The sequence below is a fragment of the Thalassophryne amazonica genome, chromosome 6 (genome assembly GCF_902500255.1).
Source record: "Thalassophryne amazonica chromosome 6, fThaAma1.1, whole genome shotgun sequence".
Classification (NCBI taxonomy): Eukaryota; Metazoa; Chordata; class Actinopteri; order Batrachoidiformes; family Batrachoididae; genus Thalassophryne; species Thalassophryne amazonica.
In genome coordinates this window covers 49,976,716-49,994,182 of record NC_047108.1, presented here as the reverse complement: position 1 = coordinate 49,994,182, position 17,467 = coordinate 49,976,716, and the positions used below count along the sequence as shown (strand labels likewise).

At 40.7% G+C, this 17,467-nt stretch overlaps 1 pseudogene; it reads left to right on the top strand.

Annotated features, from left to right (window-relative positions):
- The first annotated feature begins 10,342 nt into the window (after positions 1 to 10,342).
- LOC117511456 lies at positions 10,343 to 10,683 on the top strand (annotated as a pseudogene).
- The last annotated feature ends 6,784 nt before the right edge of the window (positions 10,684 to 17,467 follow it).

Here is a 17,467-nt window from a genome sequence, read left to right as displayed (position 1 = left end):
AATGTGTATTTTTCCCAGTTAATACTGATGTTTCTCAGAGGTGTGTTTTGTCTCCTGCACTGTTCAGTGCTTTCATGGACTGGGTGTTGGGTGACGTTGTGGAAACCAGCAGTTTAAATGCCTTTGTTGGTGAGGGAAGATAACCTGAGCTTGATTTTGCGGATGATCCTGTAATCTTGTGGAATGAATGGACACTGACTCTACACTCGGCTTCTCAAGTGCTGCAATCAGAGTGTCAGGGTTTGAGATGGTCTTGGATTAAGCCTAAGATACAGGCTGTTTTGACTTCTTGAACATGACAATCAGAAGTAGAAATGGAGAAGTAGAGAAGCTTGAATCTTCGACTGGACTGGGTTGCTTGACGCGAGGATGTTTCGCATCAAATCACAGAAGCTTCCTCAGCTAAAATTCTTGCTCTGGTAGTCTGACTTCTGTCTTGACTCTTGTAGAGAAGAAAATACAGAAGCCAACAAAAGCTGGAGTTTTTTAAACCTAACCAGACCCCTCCTACCGAGAGGCCGACTGCTATAGGCTAGTGACTAAACATTAGCTCTAATTAGCACCTATTGTACTCTAGTTCGCACCCTCCTAATGACAGGGCAGCTGTCCCTCCTAATGATGGGACGGAAGCCTCTCCTAATGGCTCCCTTGACGACTCTCCTGATGATGTGAATGACTCATTACCATGAACAAAAGACTGAAAATGCTTTGACCTGAGTACCCCATTGTAAACAGGGGACAAAGTGTGTCTCAGACCCCCTCCCCGGTTAAGGCTGGGTTTCAACTGTTTCACAAAGAATGCTTCCTTGACACCTCTCTCAAACCATTTCTTCTCTCTGGCTAAGATTTTAACTTCCTTGTCCTCAAACGTGTGGTTAGTGTCTTTCAGGTGGAGATGAACTGCAGACTGAGGTCCATTTGCGCCCTCTCTGCGGTGCTGGTATAGCCTTTTGTGTAAAGGTTGCTTAGTCTCACCTATGTAGTGTTCATTACAGTTTTCCTGACATCTGATAGAATAGGTTCACTCTAAGGACAGGATCCCTAGTTACAAACAGAGCAATGTAGTGTATTCTATCAGATGTCAGGAAAACTGTAATGAACACTACATAGGTAAGAATTTTAGCTGAGGAAGCTTCTGCGATTTGAAGCAAAAACGTCCTCGCGTCAAGCAACCCAGTCCAGTTGAACATTCAAGCTTCTCTACTATGGAAACCACCTGGACAACTGAGAGCCTACACAGAAACAATAGAAATGGAGAAGTCCAAAGACACGCCCACCTGACTGTGGCAAACAGACTGTTACTTTGGAGAAACCGAAATAGAATGATTGTCTGTCTGTCTGTCTAGTTGTCATCCATGACCAAGGTTGGGTAGGATTACTTTGAAAGAATACATGTGGATTACATGTATGTATGTATGTACATACATTTGGATGACTTGTAATCGGATTACTTTTGGATTACATTTCAAAGTAATCCTACCCAACCTTGTCCACGACCAAAAGCAGTCCTGTAGGGTGGTGGATGCAGTGGAGCACAGCACCTGCAAATGGTGTCAAGTATCATTCAGGCTTAAATGAACCAGCAGAGTAAAACCTTTGCTGGTTCACTCACAACAGTCAGAGTTTAAACATTCCCATGACTGTTAAGCTATGTGTTCTTGTGAAAATGACTTTGTAGCCAATTATAATCATTCATTTTCAATACTCGTTTATTTGAATTAAGTGTCACAGGCGTCTGAGCAGGAGCCCAGAGGGAACCTTATAACAAACATGCAAACTTCACACAGAAAACACCTTCTTGCAGTGAGGCAACATTGGTAACAATGAAACCACTGTGCTGCCCCAGCTATATCTACAAGAAAAATATTGAACAAATATTTTGACTCCCCAGAATAGGGAGAAAAAATAATAATGTTGTAAAAACAAGACCATGGCACAATGATGGAATATCTAGATTTATTACAGATGCACTCCTGGACCCTCTATAATTTCACAAGGTAAGGACAAGGGTAGACCTGCGATGGACTGGTGGCCTGTCCAGGGTGCACCGCGCTTCTCGACGCTGGGATAGCCCCGTGACCCTGACGTGGAAAATGCAGGTATCAAAAATTAATGAATAAAAGAAAAGATTTCAAACCCTGACCCCCAAGAAGCACAGCTCTGACAGTGAGAACTGGACCTGTGCAAGTGGGATATGGATATGACATTTAAAGTACCATTTAGATGTCAAAATGGTTTTAAGTACCATTTATTATCAATAAGTGTATATTAAGTGATGGAAAGGTATTTCATGGTAGGACCCAGATGTTAGATTTTTACCAAAGACCAAAAATGGCCACCGGGTATTGCGAAGGCTTTGCATCCGTCCATCCATCTGTCTGTGCTCAGCCTAAGTCTAGTCCTGTTACTGCCAGGGTCTTCAAATTCACAGGGAACATTCTTGGGACACAGACCTTGGACAAGTTGAAATATGGCTAACCTTGACATATTTTAAGAGATCAAAAGGTAACATTCTGTTTTTTGTTTTGTTTTTTGCTCATACAGCCGAGAGTATTTTAGCACTGCATTATGTTTTACTTTATTTACGTTTGTGTATGTAACCCAGACCTCTCACTGAGGTGAGCCCCTCACAAGATGGTGATGCAGTGCATGTATCATTTCCCAGGCACACTGCCTGTAATTTATATATAACTGTGTAGTCGTTATGACACAGGATGTGGCCTTTGGAATGACTTCAGTCAATACTCCCACAAACACAACAGGTCATTTGTCTACAGAACGTAAATGCATGTCATTTCTAAATTAAAAAAAAAGTAGAGTGAATGTTAAAAGCAGGGACAGGCAGAAATGGAAGGCAGGGGAGGGGACAGAGTCAGAAAAAAAACATGCAAAGCAGACAGAACAGAGACATGGTACAGTAATGTTCAGAATAGTAGTGAAATGTGACTAAAAAGATTAATCCAGGTTTTGAGTATATTTCTTATTGTTACATGGGAAACAAGGTACCAGTAGATTCAGTAGATTCTCACAAATCCAACAAGACCAAGCATTCATGATATGCACACTCTTAAGGCTATGAAATTGGGCTATTAGTAAAAAAAAAAAGTAGAAAAGGGGGTGTTCACTATAATAGTAGCATCTGCTGTTGATGCTACAAACTCAAAACTATTATGTTCAAACTGCTTTTTTTAGCAATCCTGTGAATCACTAAACTAGTATTTAGTTGTATAACCACAGTTTTTCATGATTTCTTCACATCTGCGAGGCATTAATTTTGTTGGTTTGGAACCAAGATTTTGCTCGTTTACTAGTGTGCTTGGGGTCATTGTCTTGTTGAAACACCCATTTCAAGGGCATGTCCTCTTTAGCATAAGGCAACATGACCTCTTCAAGTATTTTGACATATCCAAACTGATCCATGATACCTGGTATGAGATATATAGGCCCAACACCATAGTAGGAGAAACATGCCCATATCATGATGCTTGCACCACCATGCTTCACTGTATTCATTGTGAACTGTGGCTTGAATTCAGAGTTTGGGGATTGTCTCACAAACTGTCTGCGGCCATTGGAACCTAAAAGAACAATTTTACCCTCATCAGTCCACAAAATATTCCACCATTTCTCTTTAGGCCAGTTGATGTGTTCTTTGGCAAATTGTAACCTCTTCTGCACGTCTTTTATTTAACAGAGGGACTTTGTGGGGGATTCTTGCAAATAAATTAGCTTCACACAGGCGTCTTCTAACTGTCACAGCACTTACAGGTAACACCAGACTGTCTTTGATCATCCTGGAGCTGATCAATGGGTGAGCCTTTGCCATTCTGGTTATTCTTCTATCCATTTTGATGGTTGTTTTGCGTTTTCTTCCACGCGTCTTTTTTTTTTTTTTTTTGTCCATTATAAAGCATTGGAGATCATTGTAGATGAACAGCCTATTATTTTTTGCACCTGCATATAAGTTTTCCCCTCTCCAATCAACTTTTTAATCAAACACTGTTCTTCTGAAAAATGTCTTGAATGTCCCATTTTCCTCAGGCTTTCAAAGAGAAAAGCATGTTCAACAGGTGCTGGCTTCATCCTTACATAGGGGACACCTGATTCACACCTGTTTGTTCCACAAAATTGACGAACTCACTGACTGAATGCCACACTACTATTATTGTGAACACCCCCTTTTCTACTTTTTTTTTTACTAATAGCCCAATTTCATAGCCTTAAGAGTGTGCATATCATGAATGCTTGGTCTTGTTGGATTTGTGAGAATCTACTGAATCTACTGGTACCTTGTTTCCCATGTAACAATAAGAAATATACTCAAAACCTGGATTAATCTTTTTAGTCACATAGCACTACTATTATTCTGAACACTACTGTATAAACACACAAGCAACGAAATAGATAAAGTCACAAGCAGAAGGCAGTCAGTGAAGCACATGCAAGTGATGCCATCACACAGTATGAGCCTGGCTGATGAAATCAAAATGCTCGTCTCTGAAGCACATTCGCCATCAGCCCGCGGAAGAGAACACCAGGACCAGTTAGCACGGATGCCCCTGAGTTCAACTGCACAGTAACGCCATAACTCGTCTCCACGGAGACATCAGAGCTGACATCATCGAGGTGAAAGTTGGTAATCAAACGTATGTGTCGTGACCACAGACTTGATCGCAGATAATTACATGTCGGTTGTTGGTTGGTTGTTTCATCATCATTCCCATTGTTTTACTAATGACAAAAGCTGTGCACATTTACGTGCAAGGTACAGAGCAGCTGTAATTTCTTTGACTATTTAAAACTCTGAACACTGCAACATGTGTTATAGCTCTGTGTTCTGCACATCAAAACACCCAATAAATACATCAGAGAAATCAAAAAAAAAAAAAAAATATGTAGAAACAAATATTTCACAAGCTAAATCTTTAATTTTGGTTACTCTGAAGACTTTTGTCTGTTATGTAAAGTTTAAATATTTACAATATATGTAGTAGTCAGTGTGCGCACTTATGCATGCTGATAGGCCATTTTTTTAAAACACCAGAGTCATTGGTTATAGCTAGGGATGGGTATTGATAAGATTTTATCGATAACATTATCGATTCCGCTTATCGATCTGATTCCTTATCGATTCCCTTATCGATACTGCTTGTGAATTTGTTGTGTACTAAAAGTAGGCTTTACAGGTTTTCTATGTCTCTTATGAATAGTTTTTATTTTTATCTGTTTCATTCGTTTACTTCTGTTTTTAATTATGTATTTGAATTTTTTTTTTTTATTTATTTTAATTTATGTTGAACTGTTCTATGTAAGGCGCCTTGAGATGGCTTCTGTTGTGATTTAGTGCTTTATAAGATGATTAAATTGAAATTGAACAACATTTTATTGAGTCTTAAAGTAAATAAATAAGAAATTGGTCACTGGATCCTTAAATTTTGGACATAATAAACTCTACATGGTGGATCCTTGATCTCTGGACATAAATAGAAATAAACAAAATCTGTAGTTTTTGTCAAAAGCTTTTCCTTTCAGGCGTTATTGGCATCAATGTCTTTCCATACATCTGAGCTGAGCTCAGCTGGCTGTGCTGCGCATCAGGATGTAATTTATAAAGAATGCAGGATGTCTCATTTTGGGATAAAAAAAAAAAGTTTTAGTCAATTGCAGTTTCTTGTCTGTATTACAACGTTTGTAAGCGCTGTCATTTTATTCAAAGTGGCAATTTGTTTTGAAGTTATTAATTCAGAACAGACTGTCTCAGCAGAGAGCCGTGCAGCGTTTGGAGTTGTGCCAACGGAACAGAGAATGATATTATGATATTTGACAGTGACCTTAAATTATTCCAGAGCAATGGTTTAATTGTTAAATATGTAAGGTGACTCAGATCTAAACCACATGTTAATAATTTATCAGTCCACCGCAACTGCTGAAATGTAAATATGTATTAGTGGTCATGATAATGTCGACAATGTGTATGTTCTGTCTGCTTTACTGGCATTAAACAAATACAAATATTTTCTTTCCTGTAGATTTAAAAAATGATTTAAGAGGTTTTACTTTGTCATGTGATGGTTAACCCTCTGGGGTCTGAGTTTGGACAGTTCACTCACCTGGCATAAATGTTTTATTATTGCTGTTAACAGCTCTCCCTGCTTCCCACAATCAAGTTTTATGTCTCTTTTTCAGGACAACCTGTACTTTCAGAATTTATATGCTATAGTGGTGTTTTATAAGTGTAATAATAAATGTTTACAATCAGAAATAAGAAAGGAAAAAGTAAAGCGGAAATCATTTTCCACACACATTTATTCAAAACACACAGGAAACTATAACAACTGTTTTGACACTTTATAAAGGTAATTTGAAGTCTTGTGTGAAAGACTGTACAACAAAAAGGTTCAAACAATAAACACAAATCCACATTTTGAACAATATATACAAAATGATCTATGCGTTTTGTCTTCATCTCAAAGCAATTTCTGTCTGCTATTACACAAAGGTCACATCACAAACTTCTACTTCTCTGAAGTTGACTGTGTGTTTGTTCTCTCCTGCTCTGAAAGAAGCTTTCACACTTCGAGGCCCATTCACACTCTGAGGAGCAGCCCCTCCCCCCTCGCTCCATTGATATGGTAAATTGTGCTTTACACCGGCCCAAGAGAGCTTGCCACAGGCTTATCCAATAACATTCACAGGCAAACTAGTGGAGCAATCCTGATATTCACACACTCTTTGTTTGAGCACGTGAGATTGTATGAGAGGCCCTCCGTCTGTTCCGTCTGCTCACTTTCACTGATCGCCGTGCCTAATGGCGAAGGGCGCATTGGAGCCAGCAGCCAGGGGGCTATTCAAACGGGCCAACTAGTAACACATCACTCCTAAAAACACTCTTTGGTTTATCACGTGAGGTAAATCTGCCCCACGACTGGATTTTGGAAAACCATGTGACAGTGAACCAATTCAGATTAGACACTCACATTGTGCACATCATCTCTCAGCTTCTATGAGGAGTACAAAGATGGTGGACAGTTCAAAAGTCCGCGGAGTTAACTTTTCAGCAAAAAAAAAAGTAAGTTTCCATCTCATATTATTAAAATGTTATTTATAATTTAGTAAAACTTGGTCTCAGCCATCGTGTATGACGGCGTTGGCCCCAGAGGGTTAATGGATCGCTTTGGGTGCAGAGAGTCGGACTCGGAGTCAGACTAAATGCATGTGCAGTGAAGGCAGGGCGGACCAATTTTTAAAGGGGACTGTTGGGTCGGCGACACCGGTTCACAGGTCAAAGCACACAAGCGCTGCTCTTGTTGCATATATATGCTCTTGTTGCAACATAGAGCTGAAAGAAGTTACACTGTGGACAAAAACAGTATGTAAGCAGCTATAGCTTTATATAACAGCTAAAATAGATCCTCGCCATTTTTTATTATATAAATTTACAAACAACAGAAAAGGGACTTCCATTTTGGTACCTCCTCAGTGCAGCTAAAAAAAATAGCGTCAGAAATTAATCCAGCTTTGCTGCCTCACTGCTGCTTTGACATCAACAATCCAACACGAACTTTAAATAGGAGTCCAAAAATAATTCCAGGGGTCGAATTAGTATGTGCATGTACTAGTTTGTGCACATATTATTCGAGCGGTGCACGTAATTTTATACTCCACTAGCACTGGTGCAAGTATCTTTATCCAAGTTTTATCAACTATAAGCACCAGTAGAATGAACCAATAAAGGAATAAATAAGGAAAAAAACAATTTCCAGTGTGCTGTCTTCGTCTTCCCTGCGTTTCACGACTCTCACACATGGAGCGAGTCGCTGTGCTCTATTTGTTGTGGAAAGCTGACAAACATCACCAGCGGCGCCGTCCCTGGGTTCACAACATCCTCACGAGACGTTCCCAATTCAGGTAGTTTCATTATTTGCTGCTGGAGCTGCAGGAGCTCTAGTTTGAGGACCTCCTGTCCCGTTCGCGCGCGCGCACATGTAAACAAAGAAAAGGAAAAAAACTGGCTGCCGCTGCGGTTCCTCACTCTCTCTCCCCTCAAACTCTGTCATCATTGTGTTATAAACCAGTCACCATTTGTTTTATTATACATCTGTGTAGTTAATAAAATTATCTTCATGGACGATTAGTTCGCACGCACGTAAAAAAAAAACAAAAAAAAAACTCTGCCGCTGCTGCTGCTCTCCCCTCAAACTCTCCCCAGAGAGGAAGAGTCTGACACATCAGAGGAGGAGTTTTACGGTTGATATAAGACTGACTTTTGGTTGTGCAAGTAACTTTTTTTGGGTGCAAGTAATTTTTTTGTTACTAGCAACAGTGCAAGTAGGTTAAAAAATGTATTTCGACCCCTGAATTCTGACGAAATCTGTCATGCCGCGCATCAAATCATCGTCCGTCAGCAAAACAACCTCTGCCTTGTTTGTTTTAAAGCTAAGCACAGCCTTGCTTGTGTGAGCGTGTGTGCATGCACACGTGCAAATGTGTGCGTGTGCAGGTAGGTGTGTGTGTGTGCGCAGAGTGCAATGGTACCAAATTGGCACTCTAAATAGAACCAAACTGCACTCCAAATGCAATGCAACACAAATGGGACAAATAATCCATGTCACGTGACATACAATGCACCAATCACATGACAAGGATCCACTCAGCCATATATATATATATATATATATATATATATATATATGTATATATATATATATATATATATATACACACACACACACATATACATACATACATATATACACACACACACACACACACACGAAAGAGTGGAAATAGTCCATTCAAGGTGACGAATGTCCTTAAAATCTTATTTGAGTTCCGAGCAGAAAAGCTGAACCAGCAAACACTCTGTTGGTCGAAAAGCTGCTGACCTTACAGTGCTGAGTCAGCAAACTCTGATAATCCTTATCTGTAAATTGGAGAAACAGTTTCTCCTCACAAGTTTTGTTTGTGTACATTAGACATTCAACATCAAAGAAAGGGCACTGCAGACGGAAGAAATAAAGCAAGAGAGGCTCTGCATCAACACTGAGCATTACGAGGGTAAGGTGACCAAAAGACGGAGCGAGAACACATAAGCAGCACGACACACAATGTGCATAAATCAAAGAATTCAATGTGAATGAAAACTAACATGAGAATGATTTCCCACATGTTGTGGTAAGCATTTTGAGCTACAATTTAGTATTCATAATTAGGGAATTGTACCTAGCAAAGCCCACAATTTTCTCCGTAGATGCCTTTTAATTTTGAAAATTTCTGCTGTTATGAGGATGGGCTTTTTTGGAAGGGGAGAGGGGGGTTAAAATAAAACATAGTATATATATTAATATCAAAAAAGGATTAATCGAATAAACAGATAAATATTTGTGGGCGTTAGTCCATGCAGAATTTTCATGGTAGTAACAAAACCTTAAAATTTTACCTCGTAGGGATAAGAACCAGTGAGAAGAGATCAGAACCAGGGTAATATGGTCAAACTTTCTGGTCCTTTTCAAGTTCTAACAGTAGCATTTTGAACTAGATGGAGACCTCTAATGCTGAACTGCAGTAAGACAGAGAACAGGACAAGACATTGCAGTAATCCAAACTAGAAGAGGCAAAGGCATGGATCAGAGTCTCTGCATCAGCTGTAGACAGGACAGCACGGATCTTCACAATATTACAGAGGAGGTAGAAAAAAGTCCTACTGATTTCTCTAATGTGTAGGTAAAAAGACAGCATGGGATCAAAGATAACCCCAAGGTTTTTCACTTTATCACTGACATATAACCCGCGAGTCTAAGGTTAGCATTAGCTCATCAAAATAATGCCTGTGTCTACCAGGACCAATGACCTTCATATTGGTCTTATCAGAATTTAGAAGTAAGAACTTAATAGACATCCAGTTTTTCATTGAACCCAAGCAGTTCTTGAAAGCCTTGTGCACAAGATCATCTGCAGCTATTGGCATGTTATTACCTTAAGAATGAAAAATAATCCCAAAGCGTCACAGTATCAGCACAAGGGGAGCTATGTAGAGCGTTTTCATGTGACCTATCGGTCACATGTTTTTTGCACCCCACGGTCATTTTGGATTACGACGTGGTGGCCGTTGTGATACGCTACGTGCATTTGGTGAATTGCAGAAGCTTCAACAATGGTCAACTTTTGTGCTGTGTTCAGTTGTTCAAACAGAGGTGATAAAAATGAGGCAGGTCGATCATTTTACAGGCTACCTACCAGCAGTTACTGTGCATCAAGGAGTGGAATATTACGAGCTTTCTAAGTGACGCAGAGAGACTTGGCTCAGCAGAATAAGCAGAGTAGATCTGAAGGAAGCATTAATATGGCCAGAACCAAGCACACGGCCCATAAATCCACTGGAGGAAAAGCTCAGAGGAAACAGCTGGCTACCAAAGCCGACCAGAAGAGTGCTCCAGCTACCGGCGGTGTGGAGAAGCCTCACCATTACAGGCCTAGCACCGTGGCACTGAGAGAGATCCGCCGCTATCAGAAATCCACTGAGTTGCTGATCCGCAAGCTGCCCTTCCAGCGCCTGGTGAGAGAAATCGCTCAGGACTTCAAGACCGACCTCCGCTTTCAGAGCTCAGCTGTGATGCTCTGCAGGAGGCCAGCGAGGCTGACCTGGTTGGCAGCTTGCAGATCGGCAACTTGGTGGATTTCTGATAGTGGCGGATCTCTCTCAGCGCCACGGTGCCGGGCCTGTAATGGTGAGGCTTCGTCACACCGCCAGTAGCCAGAGCGCTCTTCTGGGCAGCTTGATAACCAGTTGCTTCCTCTGAGCTTTTCCTCCGGTGGATTTACTGGCGGTCTGCTTGGTTCTGGCCATATTAAGTTTACGCTGTGAAACTGCCGGTCACTTCGTTACACAGTCATTAAATTCACTATCCGGTATAACATACGGATCCACTGAACCAACTGCTACACATCGATCACAATAAACAGCTTTATCTCGAGGGTTTAAAGCCTCGTAATAAGATTTCATTCTCTCTATTTTCTTTCACGCGACAACCGCGTCGTAATCCAAGACGGAGACAGTAACTGTCCCGCAGCAAATTGGTCACATGATTGAAAACACTCTATATAGGGTAGGGATGCACTGATCCACACTTTTTTCCACTTCCAATCCAATCCCGATACTATTCCAATACCAGACCTCCGTTTGCTTAATATTATTATTATTATTGCTGGTTTATGAGAGGATTTTCTTAAAAAGAAGACCTGAAAGTTTGGCTACAATTTGCCAGAAGGTGTATCTAAGGGCCCCTTCTCACATAGTACGAATACGTACAAATCAGGGCGAATCATGCCGGAACAGAGTGTATGAGCAAACCACGAAAACATCGAGCCGACGGGCAGGCGTGAACTATCCCACTGCAACAGTTTCGTGCAGGCGACGGTGTCATTCACAAGCGTGCACAAAGCAGTCGCAGCAGGAACACAACGCGAGCAGCTGGAGCATGTGTAACCACATTGCACAGCTGCTGTGAAAAATAAAAAATAAATGCCACTCACGGGATTCGAACCTGCAATTTACAAAAGCTCTGATCGCCAGCCAGAAACTTTACCACTGCGCTACAATCGCTGGCCTGTAAAAGGTGCAGAAAAATGTTTGAAATCAACAAGGAGATGGATGTATTTAAAAAAAAAATAAATAAAATAAAACCACACCATAAAAAACACCACATTTTATTGAATCCCTCTTATCAAGCGAACAATACCAGTATGAACCATCTGTTCCTCTGTAGATGACCCATGGTCATAGGCATACACCACTCCATACATGGGCGAGTCAGAAATGAAAGCCCAACAACATCCAGAGACTTCAGCATGTCAGGGTGAATTTCATCCACTCTTGACAAATTGCTACTACCTCAGTAACATCCTCAGAGTCAGATCATGGGGTAAGCCACCAAACCAACCTGAAAACCTAAACTACAACCCCTGGCAAAAATTATGGAATCACCCGCCTCGGAGGATGTTCATTCAGTTGTTTAATTTTGTTGAAAAAAAGCAGATCACAGACATGACACAAAACTAAAGTCATTTCAAATGGCAACTTTCTGGCTTTAAGAAACACTATAAGAAATCAGGAAAAAAAAATTGTGGCAGTCAGTAACGGTTACTTTTTTAGACCAAGCAGAGAGAAAAAAATATGGAATCACTCAATTCTGAGGAAAAAATTATGGAATCATGAAAAACAAAAGAAAGCTCCAACACATCACTAGTATTTTGTTGCACCACCTCTGGCTTTTATAACAGCTTGTAGTCTCTGAGGCATGGACTTAATGAGTGACAAACAGTACTCTTCATCAATCTGGCTCCAGCTTTCTCTGATTACTGTTACCAGATCAGCTTTGCTGGTTGGAGCCTTGTCATGGACCATTTTCTTCAACTTCCACCAAAGATTTTCAATTGGATTAAGATCCGGACTATTTGCAGGCCATGACATTGACCCTATGTGTCTTTTTGCAAGGAATGTTTTCACAGTTTTTGCTCTATGGCAAGACGCATTATCATCTTGAAAAATGATTTCATCATCCCCAAACATCCTTTCAATTGATGGGATAAGAAAAGTTTCCAAAATATCAATGTAAACTTGTGCATTTATTGATGATGTAATGACAGCCATCTCCCCAGTGCCTTTACCTGACATGCAGCCCCATATCATCAATCACTGTGGAAATTTACATGTTCTCTTCAGGCAGTCATCTTTATAAATCTCATTGGAACGGCATCAAACAAAAGTTCCAGCATCATCACCTTGCCCAATGCAGATTCGAGATTCATCACTGAATATGACTTTCATCCAGTCATCCACAGTCCACGATTGCTTTTCCTTAGCCCACTGTAACCTTGTTTTTTCTGTTTAGGTGTTAATGATGGCTTTTGTTTAGCTTTTCTGTATGTAAATCCCATTTCCTTTAGGCGGTTTCTTACAGTTCGGTCACAGACATTGACTCCAGTTTCCTCCCATTCGTTCCTCATTTGTTTTGTTGTGTATTTTCGATTTTTGAGACATATTGCTTTAAGTTTTCTGTCGTGACGCTTTGATGTCTTCCTTGGTCTACCAGTATGTTTGCCTTTAACAACCTTCCCATGTTGTTTGTATTTGGTCCAGAGTTTAGACACAGCTGACTGTGAACAACCAACATCTTTTGCAACATTGCGTGATGATTTACCCTCTTAATTTGATAATCCTCTCCTTTGTTTCAATTGACATCGCTCATGTTGGAGCCATGATTCATGTCAGTCCACTTGGTGCAACAGCTCTCCAAGGTGTGATCACTCCTTTTTAGATGCAGACTAATGAGCAGCTCTGATCTGATGCAGGTGTTAGTTTTGGGGATGAAAATTTACAGGGTGATTCCATAATTTATTCCTCAGAATTGAGTGAGTCCATATTTTTTTTCCCTCTGCTTGGTCTAAAAAAGTAACCGTTACTGACTGCCACAATTATTTTTCTTGATTTCTTATAGTGTATCTTAAAGCCAGAAAGTTGCCATTTGAAATGATTTTAGTTTTGTGTCATGTCTGTGATCTGCTTTTTTTCTACAAAATTAAACAACTGAATGAACATCCTCCGAGGCCGGTGATTCCATAATTATTGCCAGGGGTTGTAGTTGTGTGGGTTCTGTGGGAACATTTGGTGGAAGAAACTGCCCAAAGAGCCTTGAACTCACACATCTCAAAAGAACTCCTCCTGCATAATGACAGAGGTTAATGACATGAAGTTGGCACAGTGCCTGTTCAACCCTTCCAAAGTTGGTAGCAGCTGATCTGAGTAGTGGTCAGATAATTGTCAGTGCTTGTTACTGTGGCAACCCAAGAACCCATAGGTGAACACCTGCAGTGAGGGAAGCCATCAAATTGAAGAGGCCTTTCATTTGTGGTTAGCACAGAGGTCTCTAGGAACAGTGGATAGTATTGGCATGCCAGAAAAACTGGTGAAATTATCGGGTGGTGGAAGGAACACTGAAGATCTCCTCAAGCCTAGTGACATATCCAACTCAGAGTTCATAGTAAATCATTTGCTTTTAGGTGAACAAACCTTCATGACTGATTTAATCAGGGGATACAAGTGGGTCAGTGTTAACTACAGAGTGTGAACTGGTGATCGTGTGAAACTCTGAAGCAGTTACAGATGCAGATGAACTATGATGTGTTATGAGGCTAAAATATATGGCTGACTCAATTAGTGCCCATTTTGCAACCCCAGTCTAAAGTGTGAACATATTATAGTACATGTATTATATTCTCTCTCTCACACACACACACACACACACACACACACACACACACACACACACACACACACACACACACACACACACACACACACCAACTCAAAATAACAGAATAGCATGGAAAAAGTTCAATATTTTTTGTCAGTAACTTCAGAAAGTGAAAATATATATTCTGGTCATAACACTCACTCATCTTGTACCGCTTACTCCAATTAAGGGTCACATGGGGCTGGAGCCTATCCCAGCAGTCATAGACATGCACACCCACAAGCACACCTACGGATAATTTACAGTTTCCAGTTCACCTAACCTGCACGTGTTTTAATGTGGGAGGAAGTCGGAGCACCCAGAGGGAACGCCTGCAAGCACTGGGAGAACATGCAAACTCCACAGGTGGGAATCGATCCCATGACCTTTTTGCTGTGAGACAACAGTGCTAACCACTAATCCACCATGCTGCCTTCTAGTCTTAACATATAAAAATGCTTCAAGCTTTTTTTATTTTAATCATTAGGGTCCACAGCCCCCTACCCCCACCACTACCATGTTTTTGGTGGGGGGCATCATGTTTGAGACATAACATAGCCTATATAAACTCAAAGTAACTGATTATCTCACTTGCTACTGGTGTGTGGTTGAGGCAGGTTCTTCAGATTCCTTCACATTTCATCATGCCCAAAGGATCCAAAGGATGTGGTGCATCCAGCCAAGCCTCCGATGTTGGCCAGGGGAGGCAGAACGGAGCAATACTGGTGTACTAGCGGAGGTGACATAGTGGTAGCGGAACTCAACTCTTACCAGTGTTTTAGCATAAACACTAAGGATTTTAAACATGTTGAAAAAATTTTCCGAAAGAGTGTTAATGCACACGGTGGTTCTGTGGTGAACTCAGCAGCAGTACTGACTGACTGCTCGCTGCACTGACATCGTGCATATGAAACAAAGCAATAGGGAATACACCCTGATTATAGGTGAATGTGGTTTAATTTAATGTCAGTCAAACTTGACCAGCTTTTGATCACTTCGCTCAGATTGGGACATCCATATTTTTTAAGACATCTTGTACAGACAGATGTAAAAATTCACAACCATCATATGACCTCTGTTGTCCTTTGTCGGCTGGTGGAGGTACCAGAACAAAAATTACTACAGTTTTTCTTTTCCTATCTCTTTTGGTTATCAAATGTAGTTCATAGCCAACATTTGAAAATAAGTGAACTAAAAATACTTCTTTTTTTTACACTTAAATTTTGTTTCCTTTTTGGATGAAAACAAAAAATAAAAAAAATTCACCACAGTCCAACAACAATGTCGCTTAACATCTCAAGTCAGAATACAAAATATATTATCTTGTCAATTGAAACAGAGTGGCTGTTTTTTTATTATTACAATCCCAGAGAAAAGGTAGAATGAGGAGGTGAAACAATCAATCACATCCCTTATTCCTTCCAAAATGAATTCCATTTTGCCCATTTGGCAATATACGAGGGCTGTCAATAAAGTATAGGTCCTTTTTATTTTTTTCAAAAACTATATGGATTTCATTCATATGTTTTTACGTCAGACATGCTTGAACCCTCGTGCGCATGCGTGAGTTTTTCCACGCCTGTCGATGACGTCATTCGCCTGTGAGCACTCCTTGTGGGAGGAGTCGTCCAGCCCCTCGTCGGAATTCCTTTGTCTGAGAAGTTGCTGAGAGACTGGCGCGTTGTTTAATCAAAATTTTTTCTAAACCTGTGAGACATTTTTTAATGAAAGACGTGTGGACGGGTCGCAGCCGACGCGGTGCGGCGGCACAGGAAAAACACCTCCATGTTGATAACCATTTGTAAAATCCAGATGGCTTTCAGTGGAGTGAGTATATGAGAAATTGTTTAACAGCAGGACATGTTCCAACTTGTCCTTAAGGCTTCCAATGGAGGTGTTTTTCCTGTGGCGGAGCGTCGCGGCGGCTTTCATTAAAAAAAATCTCCTTTAACAGTGGAATATCCGGATAAAATGCTGAAACCGACTTCTTCTGAAACTTCTCTGTTCTCTCACGACGTCCTGGATCAATAGAGCCTGAAATGTGGAGGTTTTCAGCTTGAACAGGCTGACGACGCTGCCTGAGAGCGCTGCGTGACGTCTCGCACCGTGGGAAGTCCTTAAAGCGACAGAATCACCTCAAAATCTCTCATCAGCCGTTAAAATTTTCACTGAAAACCAGCTTAATTTTTCGAACCGTGTCCACTTCTATGTGTCTCACAGGTTTAGAAAAAATTTTGATCAAACAAAGCGCCAGTCTCTCAGCAACTTCTCAGACAAAGGAATTCCGACGAGGGGCTGGACGACTCCTCCCACAAGGAGTGCTCACAGGCGAATGATGTCACCGACAGGCGTGGAAAAACTCACGAATGCGCACGAGGGTTCAAGCATGTCTGACGTAAAAACATATGAATGAAATCCATATAGTTTTTGAAAAAAATAAAAAGGACCGTTACTTTATTGACAGCCCTCGTATACATGTTTTTTCAGTCTCAGAAGGAAAGTCAGTCTCTCTGACTCATGAATCTCTGACAATTTTTTTGCCAATTTTACAGTAGGTGGGTCAATTTGTAACCACTTGCGAGTAATTTTTTTATTGCTGCAGTTAGTATTTTAACAAGATATCTATCATTTCCTGTTATTTCTTCTGGTAGGTCCCCCAAGTATAAAGCCAAACATGAAAATTGGATTTGTTGTCCAAGAATCTGCTGCATAATGTTCCAAATGCTAACCCAAAACTGATGTATCTTGGGGCAGCTCCAGAAAATGTGGTGGTGATTCACCTCTCCATCCCCACAACCCCTCCAATACGCGCGGTCTGCTAAAGATAAAAAGGTCTTCATTTTAGGAGTAATAAAAAAATGGACAAGATTCGTCCAACTGAATTCACGCCAATATGTAGAGCGGGAAGTAGAAAAGACAGTTTCACACATGTTCTCCCACTGTTGATTGGTTATCTGAGCATTAAGTTCTTTCTCTCATTTCTCCTTGATATAGTACTTTTTATTTTTAATCAAAATTGTTTCTTCATTCATGCATTTTCTGAATCCTTTTATTCCAGTTAAGGGTCAAGAGGGGACTGGAACCCATCCCAATGATCACTGGGTGAGAGCCAGGGTACACTCTGGACAACCCACCACGCTGTCGCAGGGCACCAACTTATCTAGGTGGACATATTT